Source organism: Carcharhinus amblyrhynchos, unplaced genomic scaffold (assembly GCF_965287045.1).
Source record: "Carcharhinus amblyrhynchos unplaced genomic scaffold, sCarAmb.v2.hapA chromosome_349, whole genome shotgun sequence".
In the NCBI taxonomy this organism is placed as follows: Eukaryota; Metazoa; Chordata; class Chondrichthyes; order Carcharhiniformes; family Carcharhinidae; genus Carcharhinus; species Carcharhinus amblyrhynchos.
In genome coordinates this window covers 91,451-114,349 of record NW_027650089.1, presented here as the reverse complement: position 1 = coordinate 114,349, position 22,899 = coordinate 91,451, and the positions used below count along the sequence as shown (strand labels likewise).

General features: G+C 49.7%; 1 protein-coding gene and 1 pseudogene across 1 annotated transcript in view; both read left to right on the top strand.

The window, feature by feature from the left end:
- Positions 1 to 22,899, top strand: part of LOC145339221 (cGMP-dependent 3',5'-cyclic phosphodiesterase-like) — a gene marked incomplete at both ends in the record, with an annotated part of 143,738 nt that overhangs the window by 29,530 nt on the left and 91,309 nt on the right. The gene's annotated exons all lie outside the window — the stretch shown is intronic.
- LOC145339222 (uncharacterized) lies at positions 910 to 6,236 on the top strand (annotated as a pseudogene).

Genomic DNA, 22,899 nt, shown 5'->3' with positions numbered 1-22,899 from the left:
GAGTACATGGGATTTAATGGGATTGAGGGTTATAGATAGGCCTGGTAGGTAGGGATATGATCAGCGCAACTTGTGGGCCGAAGGGCCTGTTTGTGCTGTAGTGTTCTATGTTCTACGTGACTCCAGAGACACAGTGATGTGGTTGCCTCTCAACTAGGGATGGGCAATAGACACTGGCCAGCCAGCGACGCCCATGTCCCATGAATGAAGACGAAACGTATGGTGTTGTGGGGATAGGGCCCGGGAGGGATTGTTGTTGGGTGCAGGCTTGATGGGCCGAATGGCCCCCTTCTGCACTGCAGTGATTCTATGATTCTCCATTGCATTTCAAAATGTGCTTCACCGGCTGCGAGGCGCTTTGGGGTATCGTGAGTGGTGCGCTAGCAATGCGAGTCTCGCCTTGACATTTTGTCCATCCTGCCCTCCGGCTAGGCCTCATTGTGCCTCCGTGTAGCTTCGAACGTGGTGTCAGTGGCCTTCGGAGAGCAAATGTCCTTCAGTGTTGGAATTTTCTATTGTGGGGGGAAAGGTAAGGTCAAAAGCAATGCTGCAGTGACGAGGGGAACCAGCCAAACATCAATACGAGATTGACTTCCTGTGGGTAAATCAGAAACTGACTAATAGAACGCTTCAGGCAGGCTCAGCATGTAGAGACAGATAAACATGACAGATAAACATTGTCAGCAGAGAGCAAGAGGACTGGGTGTGAAGCAAACCCCCTCAGAGAAACGCCCAATGCATGACAGCCCAGGCCCACTTAAATCACACAGGAGAGACGAGTGTTGCTAGGCAACGGTGAGGCCTGAACAGCACCCAGCCTGAGGCCAATGCCTCCAATGAGGAAGAACGCTTGATTGCAACAGGCCTTTGTGGGGGCGGGGGGGTTGGTGGGGTGGCAAGATTAGACTCATGTCTTCTCACAACTGGGGAGGGACTGCGGAGAGAATGTTGGAAACAGTTCTCCTCGAGCAAGGAAAAAGAGGGACTAACAGACTTGACCTCGTTCTCATCAGTCCGTCTGCTCAAGATGCATCTGTCCACGATAGTATCGGTAAGGACATAGAACATTACAGCACAGTACAGGCCCTTCGGCCCTCGATGTTGTGCTGACCAGTGGAACCAATCTAATGACCCTCTGACCTAAACTATTCCAATGTTATCCATATGCCTATCCACTGACCATTTGAATGCCCTTAAAGTTGGCGAGTCCACAACTGCTGCAGGCAGGGCATTCCACGCCCTTACTACCCTCTGAGTAAAGAACCTACCTCTGACATCCGTCCTATAATTACCACCCCTCAATTTAAAGCGATGTCCCCTCGTGTTAGCCATCACCATCTGAGGAAAAAGGCTCTCACTGTCCACCCTATCTAACCCTCTGATCATCTTGTATGCCTCAATTAGGTCACCTCTTAACCTTCTTCTCTCTAACAAAAATAACCTCAAGTCCCTCAGCCTTTCCTCATAAGACCTTCCCACCATACCAGGCAACATCCTGGTAAACCTCCTCTGCACCTTTTCCAATGCCTCCACATCTTTCTTATAATGCGGCGACCAGAACTGTACACAATACTCCAAGTGTGGCCGCACCAGAGTTTTGTACGGTTGTAACATGACCTCACGGCCCCGAAATTCAATCCCTCTACCAATAAAGAGGGACAGCTGCTACTGGAGGGCTCTGGCAAAGGGTCACCCAGACCCGAAGTGTCGGCTCCATTCTCTCTTCACCGATGCTGTCAGACCTGCTGAGATTTTAGACTCTATTACGGATGTCCTTGTGCTGCAGACAGGGGAGACCTGTTGATCGCGCGCGGACGGCAAGCTCGCCAACAGAGCCGTGTCTTAGAGAATGTGGCTGCCAGTCACTGGGCTGAGGTGAGCCAGGTAATGGAGCTGCCGCTAACCTGAGCAAACCAGCTGGGCATCCCCGCACGCTGGCGTGTTTCTGTGTTTGACACCCTGTCCTGCCCTGAGATCCCCAACATCATACCCCGGCTCCAATATCATACTGTCAACACTGTGTTCCCTGTAAGAACATCAGAAATAGGAGCAGGAGTAGGCCATCTAGCCCTTCGAGCCTGCCCCACCATTCAATAAGATCATGGCTGATCTGAAGTGGATCAGTTCCACTTTCCCGCTTTCTCCCCATAACCCTTAATTCCCTTGTCTATCAGAAACCTATCTACCCGTGACTTAAATATATTTAGCGAGGCAGCCTCCACCACTTCAACGGGCAGAGAATTCCAGAGATTCACCACCCTTTGAGTGAAGAAGTTCCTCCTCAACTCTGATCTAAACTGCCCCCCCCTCTCATCTTGAGGCTGTGCCCTCTAGTCCTGCTATCCTTTCTAAGTGGGAAGAATCTCTCTACCTCTACCCTATCCATCCCCTATCTCGGTAATCTTCAAAAAAGGCAAACTTGTTGTCCCTCTGCTGTGATTAGTGGTGTCTGGTCACTCATTGAGTGCACCCCCTACCCTCTCTGTGTCTAACTGATTGACTTTGTTCTGTGTGACGGAAGTCGATCGATTTGCGTTGACTGGTCTAACTGTGTTCATTGAGTCGAAGCCCATTGCCCCGCATTGATGCTAATGGTTCCTGTTCACTGCTGTCCCCTGTACTTAGCCTAATGGGTAATAAATGTTTACAAAATGGAGCTTGACTGAGCAGAAGGTGAGAGATTGTTTCCGCTGGTCGGGGAACGTAAAACGTGGGGTCGCAGCCTCAGGACGAGGGGTCAAGCATTTGGGACTGAGAGGGGGAGGAATCTCTTCGCTCAGAGGGCTGTGAATCTTTGGGATTCTCACCCCAGAGTGTCGAGGATTCTCCATCGTTTAAGAGAGTTTTGCACTGGAATTCTACCGCCTGCGTGCCGCGGAATCGGAGTGGGTGGGGGATGGACAGCGGAAATATCTGTTGACCTTGGGAGGTTTTTTCCAGTCTCGGTCGAGCACAGCCGTCAAATCCCACCCCTGGTCTCTTGGGAATGAAGGGATATGGGGAGTGGGCGGGAAAATGGAGCTGGAAACCAAGGTCGATCATGATCGCATTGGATGGCGGAGCAGGCTCGATGGGCTGAATGGTCTACTCCTGCCGCTGGTGTTGTCAGTGAAGTACGCTGGAGTGTTTCTTGACTGTTGTGGGAGTGCTTTGAGTGGCCTGGCTGTATTCTACAGTGCATGTGTCTCCAGTGTTACACACGCAGCTGGGGATACAGCCCTGTTGGAATAACAACCCGGACCAATGACGACAGCCCCTCCTCTCTGAGATCCTCTTCACCGCCTACAGCCAATGAGGACACACCAAGGGCTGTTCGGTTGCCATGACGTGGAGATGCTGGCGTGGGACTGGGGTTAATAGGAGAATGAACGGAATGTCTTTGCATCAATGCAGCATCTTTTGTGACCTCAGGACGTTCTAACGTGCTTTGATGATGAAGACGTGAAGATCATCCAACACCAGATGTCTCTTTTGGCCATCTATCCATCAGAGGACCTTCCTGAGAGGGCAAGTGAGGTGACTCCTTTGAGGGGTCATAGTGGGCAGGCTGAGGCGTTGGCCAAGTCACTGCCACAATCTCATATTGACACATCCCTCAGATGGACACATGGTTCTCTCTCTCTGAGGGGTTGGTTGCTGCCCATTGCCTTAGCGAGAGGCTGAAGCTGGTAAACTCTGCACTGTGTCAGTGATGAGCCTTCCCCATTACACTACCTGCGTCCCCACTGCAATGGAGGTAAGGATAAAGGTGCACGGTATTACGGGTAATGTATTAGCATGGATTGAGGATTGGTTAACTAACAGAAAGCAAAGAGTGGGGGTAAATGGGTGTTTTTCTGCTTGGCCATCAGTGGCTAGTGGTGTGCCTCAGGGATCAGTGTTGGGACTGCAATTGTTTACGATTTACAAAGATGATTTGGAGTTGGGGACCAAGTGTAGTGTGTCAAAATTCACAGATGACATTAGGATGGGTGGAAGAGCAAAGTGTGCAGAGGACGCTGGAAGTCTGCAAAGGGATGTAGATAGTCTAAGTGATGATCTGGCAGATAAGTAAGGATGGCAGAGTACAATGTTGGTAAATGTGAGGTCATCCATTTTGTTTGGATTAACAGCAAAATGGATTATTATTTAAATGGTAAAAAATTGCAGCATGCTGCTGTGCAGAGGGACCTGGGTGTCCTTGTGTAGGAATCTCAAGGAGTTGGTTTGCAGGTGCAGCAGGTAATTAAGAAGGCAAATGGAATTTTGTCCTTTATTGCCAGAGGGATGGAGTTTAAAAACAGCGAGGTTATGTTGCAGCTGTACAAGGTGCTGGTGAGGCCACACCTGGAGTACCGGGTACAGATTTGGTCTCCTGACTTGAGAAAGGATATACTGGCACTGGAGGGGGTGCAGAGAGGATTCACTAGGTTGATTCCGGAGTTGAGAGGGTTGGCTTATGAGGAGAGACTGAGTAGACTGGGGCGATACTCATTGGAATTCAGAAAAATGAGGAGAGATCTTATAGAAACATATAAGATTATGAAGGGAATAGACAAGATAGAAGCAGGGAAGTTGTTTCCACTGGCGGGTGAAACTAGAACTAGGGGGCATGGCCTCAAAACAAGGGGAAGTAGATTTAGGACTGAGTTGAGGAGGAACTTCTTCACACAAAGGGTTGTGAATCTGTGGAATTCTCTGCCCAGTGAAGCAGTTGATGCTACCTCATTGAATGTTTTTAAGGCAAAGATGGATAAATTTTTGAACAGTAAAGGAATTAAGGGTTATGGTGAATGGGCGGGTAAGTGGAGCTGAGTCCACAAAAAGATCAGCCATGATCTTATTGAATGTCGGAGCAGGATCGAGGGGCCAGATGGCCGACTCCTGCTCCTAGTTCTTACGTTCTTATAAGATGGGCACAGCAAGATCCCACACAACAGGCAACAAATTCAATTCCCCTTTTGCAATGTTGGTTGAGGGAGGAATATTTACCAGTTCACTCTCTCTGCTTTTGGTTAAGATATTTTGCCAAGTGATCATTTATGTTCATTTGAGAGGGGGGAGCCGGGGTTGGGGGGAGTTGGCGGGGGGCGGGGGGGGGGGGGGGGGGGGGGGTTGGGGGGAGCGGGGAGAGGTTGCTTTCTTGCAATTGGGGGGTGAGTGGGGAGGGGATGCATTCTGTGATTGGAGGGGGAATGGGAGTGGGGACGGGGTGGGGTGGCACCCTGTAGTTAGGGTAGGGTTGGTTGGGTGGGTGGGGGCACAGAGGGATGGGGACCCGCTGGGTTTAACCGGTCTGAGGAATGTGCTCCTGGCAGTGCAGCACTCCCTCAGGCACTGGGAGTGCCAGCTTTACTCTCTGCCCTGGCCCTAGAAACAATAACCGATTGAGTCAGAGACGGGGAACAGCAACCATCGGGAGGGACATAGCTACTCCCAGAGATGGAATAAGACAGAGACAGAGAGAAACAAGAGAGAGTGTGAGAGAGACACAGAGAGAGAGAGAGACAGAGAGAGGGAGACAGAGAGGGAGGGAGACAGAGAGAGAGAGAGAGACAGGGATAGAGACAGAGAGAGAGAGAGACAGGGATAGAGACAGAGAGAGAGAGAGACAGGGATAGAGACAGAGAGAGAGAGAGACAGGGATAGAGACAGAGAGAGAGCGACAAAGGGAGAGAGAGACAGAGAGGGAGGGAGACAGGGATAGAGACAGAGAGAGAGAGAGACAGGGATAGAGACAGAGAGAGAGAGCGACAGAGAGGGAGAGACAGAGAGAGAGAGAGAGAGAGACAGGGATAGAGACAGAGAGAGAGAGAGACAGGGATAGAGACAGAGAGAGAGAGCGACAGAGAGGGAGAGACAGAGAGAGAGAGAGAGAGAGAGAGAGACAGGGATAGAGACAGAGAGAGAGCGACAAAGAGAGAGAGAGACAGAGAGAGAGACAGAGAGGGAGCCAGAAAGAGACAGAGATAAAGAGAGAGAGGGAGGGAGACAGAAAGAGAGGGAGGGAGACAGAGAGAGAGAGAGGGGTGTGAGAGAGAGGGAGAGAGAGAAGGACAAAGAAATGGAGAGAGAGGGAGACAGACAGAAAAAGACAGAGAGAGAGGGAGGGTGAGAAAGAGAGACAGAGAGAGACAAAGAGAGAGAGAGAGAGAGACAGAGAGAAAGAGCGAGAGAGAGATCCGGTGACATTCTGGGTTTTTGCCCTGTTTGACTGGGCAGGGAGAGTGGGCGATTGCTGTGAAATTATTTTGTGAAGCTGTTATGTTTAATGAAGCTTGATAAAGCTGAGTAAATAGCTTTACTCATCAGCACACTGTCGAGTGCCAGGATAGGTAGTCCGGGTATCAGTGATTGTGAAAGGTCAAGAGTGCCCGAGAATGCTGCAATTTATCACTTTCAGTGTGAAACAGCACTCCATCAACTCCAGTGCCTGAAAGCGTTATTGAGTCGGGAGGGTGGGGGTTCGCATGTGGTAACCATGGGAACCAGCAATTGATTACCTCAGAGTGTTGCTTAACAATCACCAAAAAAAACGAAGCCTTGCTATTCACCTCACACCTTAACACGGAATGGTACTGCCTCTCCGTTACAGCAGGAGGCCATTCATACATTGGAGTGACACATAGTGTTAGCACTGCTGTCTCACAGCGCCAGGGATCCGGGTTCGATTCCCGGCTCGGGTCACTGTCTGTCCGGAGACTGCACATTCTCCCCGTGTCTGCGTGGGTTTCCTCCGGGTGCTCCGGTTTCCTCCCACAGTCCAAAGATGTGCGGGTTAGGTTGATTGGCCACACTAAGTTGACCAATAGTGTCAGGTGATTAGCAGGGTAAACGTGCGGGGTTATGGGAATAGGGCCTAGATGGGATTGTGGTTGGTACAGACTGAATGGGCTGAATGGCCTCTTTCTGCACTGCAGGGATTCTATCCTCAGTTGAAGCTGTTTATGATTTGGTGATTATAGCTGGGGTCTGAATATTCAAGGGTATTTGACATTTTGTAAAAGTTTTAAGAAGTTTATTTATTAGTCACAAGAAGGCTTACATTCACACTGCAATGAAGTTATTGTGAAAATCCCCTAGAAAGGAGGAAAGGAATAGGAGTTGGGGTAAGCGTTGTAAATGAAGGATGGGATCAGTACAGTGGTGAGAAATAGTTCAGAGGGTCAAATGTAGAATCAACTTGGGTGGAGATACAAAATAATGAAGAAAACAAAGTCACTTTCGGAATGGTTTATTGGCTCTGTAACAGCAGCTACTCGGAAGGACAGAGCATAAATCAAGAAATAACACAGCTTTGTAAGAAATCCGGGAAATTACAGGCCAGTAAGTTTGACGTCGGTAGTTGGCAAGTTATTGGAAAGTGTGATAAGGGATAGGATCTACAAATATTTGGATAGACAAGGACTTATTAGGGAGAGTCAACATGGCTTTGTGCGTGGTAGGTCATGTTTGACCAATCTATTAGAGTTTTTCGAGGAGGTTAGCAGGAAAGTGGATGAAGGGAAGGCGGTGGATGTTGTCTACCTGGATTTCAGCAAGGCCTTTGATAAGGTCCTCATGGGAGGTTAGTTAGGAAGGTTCAGTCGCTAGGTGTAGATGGGGAGGTTGTAAATTGGATTAGACACTGGCTCAATGGAAGAAGTCAGAGAGCGGTTGTGGAGGATTGCTTCTCTGAGTGGGGGCCTGTGACGAGTGGTTTGCCGCAGGGATCGGTGCTGGGTCCATTGTTGTTTGTCATCTATATCAATAATCTGGATGATAATGTGGTAAATTGGATCAGCAAATTTGCTGATGATTCAAAGACTGGACGTGTTGTGGACAGTGAGGAAGGTTTTCAAAGCTTGCAGAGGGATCTGGACCAACTAGAAAAATGGGCTGAAAAATGGCAAATGGAATTTAAGGCAGACAAGTGTGAGGTATTGCACTTTGGAAGGACCAACCAAAGTAGAAAGTACAGCATAAATGGTAGGACTCTGAAGAGTGCAGTTGAACAGAGGGATCTGGGAATACAGGTATAGAATTCCCTAAAAGTGACATCACAGGTGGATAGGGTCATAAAGAGTGCTTTTGGTACATTGGCCTTTATAAATCGGAATATCGAGTATAAAAGTTGGAATGTTATGGTAAGGTTATATAAGGCATTGGTGAGGCCGAATTTAGAGTATTGTGAACAGTTTTGGTCACCTAGTTACAGGAAGGATGTAAATAAGGTTGAAAGAGTGCAGAGAAGGTTCACGAGGATGTTGCCGGGATTTGAGAAGCTGAGTTACAGAGAGAGATTGAATAGGTTAGGACTTTATTCCCTGGAGAATGAGGGGAGATTTGATAGAGGTGTGTAAGATTTTGATGGGTATAGATAGAGTGAATGCAAGCAGGCTTTTTCCACTGAGGCTAGGGGAGAAAAAAAACCTGAGGGTATGGGTTAAGGGTGAAAGGAGAAAAGTTTAAGGGGAATATTAGGGGGGGGTTCTTCACGCAGAGAGTGGTGGGAGTGTGGAATGAGCCGTCGGATAAAGTGGTAAATGCGGGGTCACTTTTAACATTTAAGAAAAACTTGGACGGGGGTTCATGGATGAGAGGGGTGTGGAGGGATATGGTCCAAGTGCAGGTCATTGGGACTGGGCAAAAAATGGTTCGGCGCAGACAAGAAGGGCCAAAAGGCCTGTTTCTGAGCTGTAATTTTCCATGGTTCTAAAAGTACTGTGACAATCGTGGAAGAATTTAATGTTCAGATAGCAACTAAACTGAAGAGGTAGCCTGGAGGTTGAGTTCAGAGGATGTCGGGTACAATTCTGGCCTCAGCTCACTGTCTGGAGTTTGCACCTTCTCCTCGTGTCTTTGCGGGTTTCCTCCGGGTGTTCCAAAGATGTGTGGGTTAGGTTGATTGGCCATGCTAAATTGATTTTGGTGTCAGAGGGATTAGTAGGGTAAATATGTGGGGTTATGGGAATAGGGCCTGGGTGGGATTGTGGTCAGTGCTGACCCGATGGGCCAAATGGCCTCCTTCTGCATTATAGGATTCTATGATTCTATAATGTCTTTGGGGCAATATATTCTGGAACCAACCAGGCTACTTTAGACACAATGGCCGGAATTTTACCGGCATGTCAGCCCTGATTCCGGGGGCGGGAACAGCTCGGAGAACGGCATTCTCCATTGGTCTCGGGCAGGATCGTGCGAAACTCGGGCGGATGTGCTGGTGAAATTCCACCCACTGTGTGATGAGACAATTATGATTAATGGCCTTGTGGTAAGAGATCATTTAGGTAAGAGTGATCATAATGTGATAGAATTTCACATTCAGTTTGAAGTTGGGAAAGGTGGGTCAGAAACTAGTGTCTTAAATCGAAATAAGGGCAATTATGAGAATATGAAAACAGGCTGAAATGCAATGGGAAAATGAATAGCATAGAACTCTACAGTGCAGAAAGAGGCCCTTCGAGTCTGCACCGAACACAATCCCACCCAGGCCCTATCCCCATATTCTTACATTATACCCACTAATCCCTCTAACCTACGCATCCCTGGACACTAAGGGGCAATTTCTTAACACGGCCAATCAACCTAACCCGCACATCTTTGGATTGTGGGAGGAAACCCACGCAGACACGAGGAGAATGTGCAAACTCCACACAGACAGTGACCCGAGCCGGGAATCGAACCCAGGACCTTGGAGCTGTGAAGCAGTAGTGCTAACCCGCTGTGCTACCGTGCACAGTGGTTAGCACACGGCTACCGTGGGTTAAAATATCAAATAGTAGAGAAGCAATGACAGACTTTTAAGGAGATATTTTATGATTCTCAACAAAGCTCCGTTCCACTGAGAAAGACAGGCTTCACGAAAAGGATGCACTCTCCGTGGCTCGGGTGATAAGGGTGACATCAAACTGAAAGGAAAGGTATAGAATTTCGTAATGATTGGCAACAGCCCAGAGGACTGGGAATACTTCAGAATCCTTCAAAGCTGGCAAGAGATATAAAAACAGGCAGTAAAAGCTTCTCCGAGTATATAAAAAGGAAAAGAATAGCCGCACTGACCGAGAGGGAGACACTGGGGAATTAGTAATGGGAAATGAGGAAATAACAAGAGATTTGAACAAGTATTTTGTATCCGTCTTCACAGCAGAAGGATACGGAAAGCATTCCAAGAGCAAAACTAAGGGATAAAAGGGAGAGGAAACTCCGTGCTGGGGACCACTAGAGAAAGAGTATCAGGAAAAACAAAAATGTAAAGTTTATTTATTAGTGTCATAAGTAGTCTTACATTAACTCTGCAATGAAGTTACTGTGATAAGAACATAAGAACATAAGAAATAGGAGCAGGAGTAGGCCATCTAGCCCTTCGAGCCTGCCCCGCCATTCAATAAGATCATGGCTGATCTGTCGTGTCTCAGTTCCACATTCCCGCCCTCTCCCCATAACCCTTAATCCCCTCGCTTATCAAAAACCCATCAACCCGCGTCTTAAATATATTTAGCGAGGCAGCCTCCACCACTTCAACGGGCAGAGAATTCCAGAGATTCACCACCCTTTGAGTGAAGAAGTTCCTCCTCAACTCCGTTCTAAACCGCCCCCCCTTTATCTTGAGGCTGTGCCCCCTAGTCCTACTGTCCTTTCTGAGCGGGAAGAGCCTCTCCACCTCTATCCTATCCATCCCATTCATCATCTTATATGTCAATATGAGATCTCCCCTCATTCTTCTAAACTCTAACGAGTACAAGCCTAGTTTATTCAGCCTCTCCTCATAGCTCAACCCCCTCAACTCCGGTATCAGCCTAGTAAACCTCCTCTGCACTCCCTCCAAGACCAAAATATCCTTGCGTAAGTGCGGCGACCAAAACTGCACACAGTACTCCAGCTGCGGCCTCACCAGTGCCCTGTACAGCTGCAGCAAGACCTCCCTACTTTTATATTCAATCGCCCTCGCTATGAAGGCCAGCATCCCATTCGCCTTCCTGACCACCTGCTGCACCTGCAAGCTGGGTTTTTGCGGCTCATGCACAAGGACCCCGAGGTCCCTCTGCACCGTCGCCTGCTGCAGTTTTTCGCCACGTAAGTAATATTCCTTCCTACCATTATTCCTACCAAAGTGGACAACCTCACATTTGCCAACATTAAATTCCATTTGCCAGTTCCTGGCCCATTCGCCCAGCCTATCTAGATCCTTCTGCAGACTCTCCACACCCTCCGCACAATTTGCCTTTCCCCCAATCTTGATGTCATCAGCAAATTTCGACACCATACACTCTGTTCCCTCCTCCAGATCATCTATATAAATGGTGAATAGCTAAGGCCACAGCACCGACCCCTGGGGCACTCCACTAGTCACCAACCGCCAATCCGAATAGCACCCATTGACCTCCACTCTCTGCCTCCTATTTGACAGCCAATCCTCTATCCACGCTAACACCCTACCCCCAACTCCATGTCCCCTGACCTTCTGTAATAACCTCTTCTGAGGCACCTTGTCAAACACCTTCTGAAAATCAAGAAAGACCACATCCACCGGCTCTCCTCTATCCACCACCCTAGACACATCCTCATAGAATTCCAATAAATTCGTCAGACACGACTTCCCCTTAACGAAACCATGCTGCGTCTGCTCTATCAAGCAATTCTCCTCAAGATGCCTCGCTATTTTCTCCTTGATCACGGATTCTAACATTTTACCTACAACAGACGTTAAACTAACCGGCCTATAATTCCCCGCCTTTTGCCTGGCACCCTTCTTAAACAACGGCGTAACATTAGCCGTTTTCCAATCTTCCGGCACTTCCCCGGAATCCAGCGACGTCTGGAAAATAACCACCAAGGCATCCACTATCACCTCCGCCATTTCTTTCAGAACCCTTGGATGCATTCCATCCGGCCCTGGGGACTTGTCCACAATCAGCCCCTCCAGTCTGTCGAGCACCGCCTTTCTAGTAACAGTAATGTCATTCAGGCCCTCCAGTCCTACCACCTTTCCATCGCTAACACCCGGCAAATTATTCACGCCCTCTCCCACACTCAGGCTCCTGTTTGGATACACTGAGGGAGAATTTATTGGCAACACTAATAAATAAATTTTAAACTTAAACCCTCCACACTAGACTAAATCTTACCTGTCCTCTGATTTAGCCGATAACTCCAAACTTTGAGAGGAAGGTGGGCTGCGCTGGTCCACTTTCTGAAGGGCAATTTACAATGTGTGTTACCAGCCACGCTCACATCCCCGTGGGAAAGAGTTCAGACAGAGCCTCTGACGCTGCAGTGCTGGGTCCGTGCCTCAGCAATACGAACAATGTTCTATGTTCTAAAGGTTAAAGAAAGTACAGCACAGACCCCCCTGACGTAAGGCACAGCCAGAACGGGGTCCTGGGCCAAGCCACACTGAGGGGGGTGATGCACTATAGCCGTGAGTTAGCCGCTGTGTTCAGGTGCTAGATGTCAGGCGCACGCAGTCCCAGAGGGGGAAGTTAATCGATCAGGGTTAAAGAGAGCTGGCACGATTAGACACACGAACAAAGAACAGTACAGAGATGGGATCCTTTAAGAAGTACTTGGCACACCATAACATTCAAGGTTATTGACTAAATGCTGGCAAGTGGGATTGTGGGCAGTTCAGGGCCTTTTATGTGTCAGTGCAGACTCGATGGGTCTGCACTGTGTAGGATTCTGTGAATACAGCACAGGCCTTTCGGTCCAACTAACCTGCGCCAATCCTATCGCTGGCATTGAGCTGGTAAGTAGTTACGGACCTGAGTCTAAACTAACTGAATAACCTTGTTTGAACAGTCAATACCTGATTGACTAAGTGCACTGTGCTATTACACAAGAGCTGGATTGTACGGTCAAAGTGATTCTGTGTTACTGTGCAAATGTTACATAGAGACACGTTGACGTGTCTGCCTGTTGCTGCCTCCCTGTTTAGGGTGAATCGCACTGAGTTCTGATTCTACAGGAAGTGTGTGTTCCACTATAAACAGGACAGGGTGCTGTGGAGTGAGTGGTGTTGAGCCCAGGCACTGAGACTTTCCAGTCCCGTGGCAGCGGGGCTTTCTCTGGTGGGACTGGAAGAGGAGCTGGAAAACCGCACCCACTGCTTGTAGCACAGGATTCTGGGCGATGGTCTGGAGAGTATCGGCTGGGGCTGTGGAGTCCTGGTTGAGGAGTTGTTGAGAATGTTCTCTCCAGCACTGACAGATAGCGTTGCCATCCTTAACAAGATGGACACCAGTCTGAGACCAAAGGAGGCAGCACTGTGGTTAGCACTGCTGTCTGACAGTGCCAGGGATCCGGGTTCGATTCCCAGCTTGGGTCACTGTCTGTGTGAAGCTTGCAGGTTCTCCCCGTGTCTGCATGGGTTTTCTCTGGGTGCTCCAGTTTCCTCTCACAGTCCAAAGATGTGTGGGTTAGGTTGATGGGCCACAGGGAGTGTGGAGAACGTGGGACTCACTCCCACGGGGAGTGGGGAGAATGTGGGACTCGCTCCCTCAGGGAGTGGGGAGAATGTGGGACTCGCTCCCTCAGGGAGTGGGGAGAATGTGGGACTCGCTCCCACGGGGAGTGGGGAGAATGTGGGACTCGCTCCCACGGGGAGTGGGGAGAATGTGGGACTCGCTCCCACGGGGAGTGGGGAGAATGTGGGACTCGCTCCCGCGGGGAGTGGGGAGAATGTGGGACTCGCTCCCGCGGGGAGTGGGGAGAATGTGGGACTCGCTCCCACGGGGAGTGGGGGAGAATGTGGGACTCACTCCCACGGGGAGTGGGGGAGAATGTGGGACTCACTCCCACGGGGAGTGGGGAGAATGTGGGACTCACTCCCACGGGGAGTGGGGAGAATGTGGGACTCACTCCCATGGGGAGTGGGGGAATGTGGAACTCGCTCCCACGGTGAATGGGGAGAATGTGGGACTCGCTCCCACGGTGAATGGGGAGAATGTGGGACTCACTCCCACGGGGAGTGGGGAGAATGTGGGACTCACTCCCACGGGGAGTGGGGAGAATGTGGGACTCGCTCCCACGGGGAGTGGGGGAGAATGTGGGACTCGCTCCCACGGGGAGTGGGGAGAATGTGGGACTCGCTCCCACGGGGAGTGGGGAGAATGTGGGACTCGCTCCCACGGGGAGTGGGGAGGATGTGGGACTCGCTCCCACGGGGAGTGGGGAGAATGTGGGACTCGCTCCCACGGGGAGTGGGGGAGAATGTGGGACTCGCTCCCACAGGGAGTGGGGAGAATGTGGGACTCGCTCCCACGGGGGGAGTGGGGGAGAATGTGGGACTCGCTCCCACGGGGAGTGGGGGAGAATGTGGGACTCACTCCCATGGGGAGTGGGGGAATGTGGAACTCGCTCCCACGGTGAATGGGGAGAATGTGGGACTCGCTCCCACGGTGAATGGGGAGAATGTGGGACTCGCTCCCACGGGGAGTGGGGAGAATGTGGGACTCACTCCCACGGGGAGTGGGGAGAATGTGGGACTCACTCCCTCGGGGAGTGGGGAGAATGTGGGACTCGCTCCCACGGGGAGTGGGGAGAATGTGGGACTCGCTCCCACGGGGAGTGGGGGAGAATGTGGGACTCGCTCCCACGGGGAGTGGGGAGAATGTGGGACTCGCTCCCACGGGGAGTGGGGGAGAATGTGGGACTCGCTCCCACGGGGAGTGGGGAGAATGTGGGACTCGCTCCCACGGGGAGTGGGGGAGAATGTGGGACTCGCTCCCACGGGGAGTGGGGAGAATGTGGGACTCGCTCCCACGGGGAGTGGGGAGAATGTGGGACTCGCTCCCACGGGGAGTGGGGGAGAATGTGGGACTCGCTCCCACGGGGAGTGGGGAGAATGTGGGACTCGCTCCCACGGGGAGTGGGGAGAATGTGGGACTCGCTCCCACGGGGAGTGGGGGAGAATGTGGGACTCGCTCCCACATGGAGTTGTTGAACGGAATTGATACAATTTAGAGGAATTTAGAGAAAGATATCAGGGTGAACGGTGATAGTTGGGGCGTACGGTTATGGTGGGTAAAATTCTTCCGAACAGGAGTGATCTACCGTGACTGCCAGCCCAGCACGTTCTGGATTTTAAAAGTCTCATTCCCAAATTCCGATCACTCCATATCCTTCCTCCTCCCTATCTCTGTCATCTCCTTCAGCTACACTCACCTCTGGGAATCTTCCTCTCTAATTCTGGCCTCTTGAACATGGTCAATTTGAATCTCTCCACCAGTGGTGGCTGTACCTTGAGCTGTATTGCCTGTAATCTGAGCATTTGCCTCCCTAAGTCTCTCTCTCCTTCTCTCTTCTCCCTTAATTTCTTTTAAGACGCTTCTGAAAGCCTGTTGCTTTGGCCAATCTTTTCGATCCTAATATCTCCTCCGTATCATGTCATGCTTGGTGAGGCGACACGGAGAGTATTGTGGGCAGTTTTGGTCTCCTTTTCTGAGGAAGGATGTTCTTGCTCTCCAGGGAGTGCAGTGAAGGTTTACCAGGCTGGTTCCTGGGGATGGCGGGACTGATGTATGAGGAGAGATTGACCAGGTTAGGATTATTTTCACTGGAGTTCAGACGAATGAGGGGGGGATCTCATAGAGACTTATAAAATTCGAACAGGACTAGACAGGGTAGATGCAGGGAGGATGTTCCTGATGGTGGGGGGAGTCCAGAACCAGGGGGTCACAGTCTGAGGATTCGGGGTAGACCATTTAGGACGGAGATGAGGAGACATTTCTTCACCCGGTGAGCCTGTGGAATTCATTCCCACAGGAAGTAGTTGATGCCAAAATGTGAATGTATTCAAGAGGTGGCTGGATATAGCACTTGGGATCAAAGGTTATGGGGAGAAAGCAGGGTTAGGCTATTGAGTTGGACAATCAGCCATAGAAACCCTAGAATGTATAAGGAGACTATTCGGCCCATTATCATCGTGATGAATGGTGTAGCAGGCTCGAAGGGCCAAATGGCCTCTTCCTGCTCCTACTTTCTATGTTTCACTGTGTCAAATTCTACGCCCCTGCCAAGAGTGGTATTAAAGGTGCTATATAAATGCAGGTTGGTGTGCCTGATAAGCATCATACCTTTGTTGTGATTTTGTGTGGAACTATTGGAGAATTTTAATAAGGTAGCATTGTCATGGTTACGACCTCGGTGATGGTGATATCTTTTAATATATTTTTATCTCCACTGCGTCGGGCGATTTCGGAACGCTTCTCCTTCTCAGTTCTCGCTGGTGTTTATCCAGCTTCCCCTTAAATACAACAACACTCCTCAACTCCACCATATCCTGTGACAATCAGTTCCCACGTTCTCATCACTCTCTCTCTCTCGCTACAATTTCAGCGCTGAAATTGTTCTTAATGCCAAAATTACAGGTGACTAATAACCCCCCCCTCCCCCCCCACCACCACCCCCCACCAACTCTTGCTTTCATAATCGGCTCTCTGCTGCTATTTTCCTCCCTTGAGTGTGTAACGCCTCCCTCCGCCTCCCACCCGCCTGCCTCCTCGCTCATTTCGGTTCCCTCAACACCGATCGACCAGCTACTTAGGGACCGCTTCCCAGCGAGCGCCACTCAATGAGATGACCCGGGCACTGAGAGCCAGCGGGCTGTTTGACTCCAGGGTGCATCACAGCTCCCCAGGACGGCACTTTGGCACGGTGGTTAATTTTAAAGTGTATTTATTAGCTTACGTTAACACTGCAATGAAGTTGCTGTGAAAATCCCCTGGTTGCCACACTCTGGTTCAGGTACACTGAGGGAATACTGCTGCCTCACGGTGCCGGGGGTCACGGATTCGATTCCCGGCTTGGGTCTGTACAAAGTCTGCATGTTCTCCCCGTGTCTGCGTGGGTTTCCTCCGGGTGCTCCAGTTTCCTCCCACAGTCTGAAGGTGTGTGAGTTTGGTTGATTGGCTGTGCTAAATAGAGCCTAGTGTCAGGGGGATTAGCAGGGTAAATATGTGGGGTTACGGGAATAGAGTGTGGGTTGGATTGTGATCGGTACAGACTCAATGGGCTGAATGGCCTCCTTCTGCAGTGTAGGGATTCTATGATTCTATCAGAAGCCAGTGCATAGGCAGCACTTATAAAGTTTATTAATATCACAAATTGGCTTACATTAACATTGCAAAGAAGTTACTGTGAAAATCCCCCAGTCATCACACTCCGTGCCTGTTTGGGTGTTCTGAGGGAGAACTTAGCATGGTCAATACACCCAACCAGCACACCTTTCAGACTGTTGGAGGAAACCTGAGCACCCGGAGGAAACCCACGCAGACACGGGGAGAATGTGCAGACTCCACACAGACAGTGACCCAAACCGGGAATGGAACCCGGATCCCTGGCGTTGTGAGGCAGCAGTGCTAACCCACTGTGCCACCGTGCGCCCAACGCTGCTGCCTCACAGCACCAGGGACCCGGGTTCAATTCCAGCCTTGTGTGGAGTTTGCGCATTCTGCCCGTATCTGCATGGGTTTCCTCCGGATGCTCCGATTTCCTCCCACCGTCCTAAAGAGGTGCGGGTTAGGCTGATTGGCCAAGCTAAATTAACCTTAGTGTCAGGGGATTAACAGGGTAAACATGTGGGGTTATGGGGATAGGGCCTGGGTGGGACTGTTGTCGGTGCAGACTCGATGGGCCGAATGGCCTCTTCCTGCGCTGTAGGGATTCTATGACTCTATTAGAAGCTGGCACGTGGGCAGCACTTGCTAGTGGTGAGGGTGAGACACTGGGTAAAGGCTAGGAGCAGGGATTCTGGCTGATTTCCCCAACACCCCTTTCCCAATACCCTGCAGTGATGTGGGAACCGACTTGGGGTCATCTCCTAGTCATGGGACCAGGAGGAGAAACTGGTGAAATAGGGATACTGGTCTGAGCCGTATTTTGTTTTCCTTCTGGGAAGGTGCCGGCGAGGTTCACTGCAATGGCCCCAGGAAAGAGGAAATGAGGCAGAAAGTTCTAGAAATACTCAGCAGGCCAGGCAGCCTCAGTGGAGGGAGGAGCAGAGCTGATGTTTCAGCTCGATGAGCTTTCATCAGAAGTGGAAAATGTAGCAGAAGTTCCGGGATTTCAGTAAATAGAGAGGCAGAGTGGGAAGGGAGAGAACAGATGAGAAGGCCTGTGATAGGGTGGATGCTGGAGAGACTGAGTGACAGAAGGGGTGAGGGGGGGGGGGATGGTGCGATGTTAAAGAGATTGGCAATCAGAGTGATTGGAATCCTCTGGCAAGTAACTCACCTCCTGACTTCCCAAAACCTGTCCACCATCAACAAGGCACAAGTCAGGAGTGTGATGGAATACTCCCCACTTGCCTGGATGGGTGCGGCTCCCAACAACACTCAAGAAGCTCAACACCACCCAGGACAAAGCAGCCCCACTTGATTGGCAGCTCATCGACATCCATCCCCTCCAGCACCCAGACTCAGTGTGTACCATCTACAAGGTGCACTGCACAACTCAGCAAGATCCCTTCGACAACACCTTCCAAACCCACGATCACTTCCATCTAGAAGGACAAAAACAGCAGACGCATGCTTGGTTTCATTGGTCAGAACATTGAATACAGGAGTTGGATTGTGTTGAAGTTGTATAAGACATTGGTAAGGCCACACTTGGAATACTGTGTGCAATTCTGATCACCCTATTATAGAAAGGATATTATTAAACTAGAAAGAGTGCAGAAAAGATTTACTAGGATTTGATGGATTGAGTTATAGGGAGAGGCTGAATAGACTGGGACTTTTTTCTCTGGAGCGTAGGAAGCTGAGGGGTGACCTTATAGAGGTCTATAAAATAATGAGGGGCACAGATCAGCTAGATAGTCAATATCTTTTCCCAAAGGAAGGAGAGTCTAAAACTAGAGGGCATAGGTTTAAGGTGAGAGGAAGAGATACAAAAGTGTCCAGAGGGGCAATTTTTTCACACAGAGAGTGGTGAGTGTTTGGAACAAGCTGTCAGAGGTAGAGGCGGGTACAGTTTTATCTTTTAAAAAGCAATTAGATGGTTACATGGGTAAGATGGGTATAGAGGGATATGGGCCAAATGTGGGCAATTGGGATTAGCTTATGGGTTTTAAAAACAAGGGCGGTATGGACAAGTTGGGCCGAAGGGCCTGTTTCCATGCTGTAAACCTCTAGGACTCTATGGGAACATCACCACCTGCAAGTTCCCCTCCAAGCCACTCACAATCCTGGCTTCAAAATTTATCAATGTTCCTTTCCTTTTGCCTGGTCAGGAGGTGAGGGGGTTGGACTATGAAGAGAGGCTAAATAGACTGGGTCTGTACTCATAGAACATAGAACATAGAACATAGAACATTACAGCGCAGAACAGACCCTTCGGCCCACGATGTTGCGCCGACCAGTTACAAAAACAATGACCCACTAGCCTATACCAATCCCTTTTCGTCCATAAACCTATCCAGAGATCTCTTAAACGCCCCCAAACTAGACGCATTTACAACTGCAGCAGGCAGGGCATTCCAATCCCTCACCACCCGCTGGGTAAAGAACCTACCCCTGACATCCGTCCTGTAGCTACCCCCCCTTAATTTAAAGCCATGCCCCCTCGTGCTAGCTTTCTCCATCCGAGGAAAAAGGCTATCACTATCCACCCTATCTAAACCTCTAATCATCTTATATGTTTCAATAAGATCCCCTCTTAGCCGCCTTCTTTCCAACGAAAACAACCCTAAATCCCTCAGTCTCTCCTCATAGGACCTCCCCACCATACCAGGCAACATCCTAGTAAACCTCCTCTGCACCCTCTCCAACGCCTCCACTCGTTGGAGTTTAGAAGGCTGAGGGGGGATCTTATAGAGACGTATAAGATGATGAATGGGATGGATAGGGTAGAGGTAGAGAGATTCTTCCCGCTTAGAAAGGATAGCAGGACTAGAGGGCACAGCCTCAAGATAAGGGGGGGGGCAGTTTAGAATGGAGTTGAGGAGGAACTTCTTCACTCAAAGGGTGGTGAATCTCTGGAATTCTCTGCCCGTTGAAGTGGTGGAGGCTACCTCGCTAAATATTTTTCAGTCACGGGTAGATAGGTTTTTGATAGACAAGGGGATTAAGGGTTATGGGGAGAAAGCAGGAAAGTGGAACTGATCCACTTCAGATCAGCCATGATCTTATTGAATGGCGGGGCAGGCTCGAGGGGCTGGATGGCCGACTCCTGCTCCTATTTCTTATGTTCTTATGGTCAATATCCTGGAACTCCCTCCCTAACAGCACTGTGGATGTACCCGCACTACATGGACTGCAACGGTTCCAGAAGCTCACCATTACCTTCAGGGCAATTAGGGATGGGCGATAGACGCTGGTCTCGCCAGTGACACCCACATTCCACACCACTCCCTCCCCGAGTCCCACGTTCAAAGTCTGCCTTATTTTGAGAGGTTTTTTTTTTGGTTGTCCTGATCGAGTAAGAGAGGCAATCTTTATCAAAGAATGTACGACAGGCCCAAACACGAGGTGAGCAAATATCCCAGTAGTGGAGAGATTTGGGAGCCGGAGCTCCGAGATTTGCCTGTGTCTCCCAATGGGACGTTGATTGGGTTTAATGTCAGATTCTCCTGACTGTCTGGAGTGCCTCTAATCTGATCACAATCCTTCAGTAAAAGACAGTTAATGTTGATAACATCTCAAATAGCTCCAAGTTCGAACCAACTCGCTCAGTGTCGAACTGGTAAACCAGTTCTTCAAGTTCCTTTGCAGACATTCAAACTGGTTATTGTTGACTATTCTGGGTAGTTTAGCAACGCTCTAATCACTTTGGCACGCTCTTTATTTGGAAAGTTAAGCAATCTCCCCGCCTCTGAGGATTGCATCTTGTCTCAATGACAACCTGCATTTATATAGCACCTTTCATGTCATCAAATCATAGAATCGCTGCGGTGCAGAAGGATGCCATTCAGCCCATCGAGTCTGCAGCGACCACAATCCTATTCCCTTAATCCCACATATTTCCCCTGCTAATCCCCCTGACACGAAAGGTCAATTTAGCACGGCCAACCAACCTAACCCGCACATCTTAGGACTATGAAAGGAGACCGGAATACCCGGAGGAAACCCACGCAGACACGGGGAGAATGTGCAAACTCCATGCAGAAAGTGATTCAAGCCAGGGATCGAACCCAGGTCCCTGGCGCTGTGAGGCAGCGGTGCTAACCCACTGTGCCACCGCGACGCCATGCATTTCACAGGGGTCAGTATTAAACAGCATTTGGGATGGGGCCACAGGGGGAGATTGTAGAGGGGGTGGGGGCAGGGTGGGGGGGGTGAGATGGAGTTGGGAGGGACAAGTTTAGAGAAGGGATCCCAAAGCTTAGAGCCAGATATTTGAAGGCAGTGCTGATTAAAATTGGAGATACACGAGAGGCCAGAATCGGAGGAGCACAGAGATCCAACTGAGAGCTTGGAGAGGATGGGGATGGGGATATGTGGGAATTGGGGGGATGGGGGCAAGATGGGTGGCGAGGCCATGGAGGGATTGTAAACATGGGTGTGAATTTCAAATCAAATTGGTGTTGGATTGGCAGTGTGGGTCAGTGAGAACAGGGGAGATGGGCGAATGGGTCTTGGAGTGAGCTGGAGTGAGTTTTGGATGAGTTGTAGTTTCTGGTGCAGAGGGATCTGGGTGTTCTTGTTCATGAGTCACAGAAAACCAGCATGCAGGTACAGCAGGTAATAAAGAAAGCGAGTGGAATGTTGGCATTTATAGCTAAAGGGATAGAATATAAAGGGAAGGAAGTGTTGCTGTAACTATACAAGGCATTGGTGAGGCAGCACCTGGAGTATTGTGCACAGCTTTGGTCTCCTTACTGGAGGGAGGATGTGGTGGCATTGGAGGCAGTTCAGGGGAGGTTCACTAGATTGATTACAGAGACGAGAAGTTTGTTGTATGAAGAGAGATTGAACAGTTTAGGCCGATACTCTCTGGAATTTAGATGAATGAGGGGAGATCAAATTGAGACACAGATGATAAAAGGTATGGATAAAGTAGACATGGAGCGGATGCTTCCTCTTGTGGGACATCCTAGAACGAGAGGTCACAGTCTTAGGATAAGGGACAGCACGTTTAAAACAGAGTTGAAGAGAAACTACTTCTCCCAAAGGGTTGTAAATCTGTGGAATTCACTACCCCAAAGTGCGCTGGGTGATGGGACTGTGAGAAATTTAAGGAGGGAGTTAGACAGATTTTTAATTGGTAATGGGCTGAAGGGTTAACAAAGAACGACGCAGCACAGGAAACAGGCCCTTCGGCCCTCTTTACGGGGAGAAGGCAGGAAAATGGGGATGAGAAGCTTATCAGCCATGATCGAATGGCGGAGCGGACCCGATGGGCTGAATGGCCTAATTCTGCTCCTATATCTTATGAACTTACGAAGATGGGAATCTATAAATAGCATGAAAAGTGGCAAAAGTTCTAGGGGGGGCGGTGTGGGGGCAAGAGAAGCGAGGGTTCAGAAACTGACCTTGAGATGTGACGTCACAGCAAATCTCTAAGTTGATTGGCGAGTGAATATTGATTCTTAGGGGCTGACTCTGAACAGCGGGAAGATTAAATGTAAGGTGTATTAATTCTGATAATGTTTGTTAATGGTGGTGACGATAACTAATAAATAAAGGAATGGCAGGGCTGATACAACCTTGAGAATGTACATCCTGTGCATTGTGGGAACTCCAGGATGTTTCCCACGTTCTGAATAACCATTTGGCAGGAAATGTAATCAACTGCAGCAACGTGCGCTCTGGGGATGGGGATGAGAATCACATCAGCCATGATTGAATGGTGGAGCGGACTCGAGAGGCTGAATGGCTAAATTCTGCTCCTGTATCTTATGGACAACATGTTTATGAGGTGGTCACTCCATAGCGTAAGAGGATGCAGGGAGAGAGAGAGAGAGAATGGTGGCTACCAGACAGAAAGAACAGGTAAGTGGGA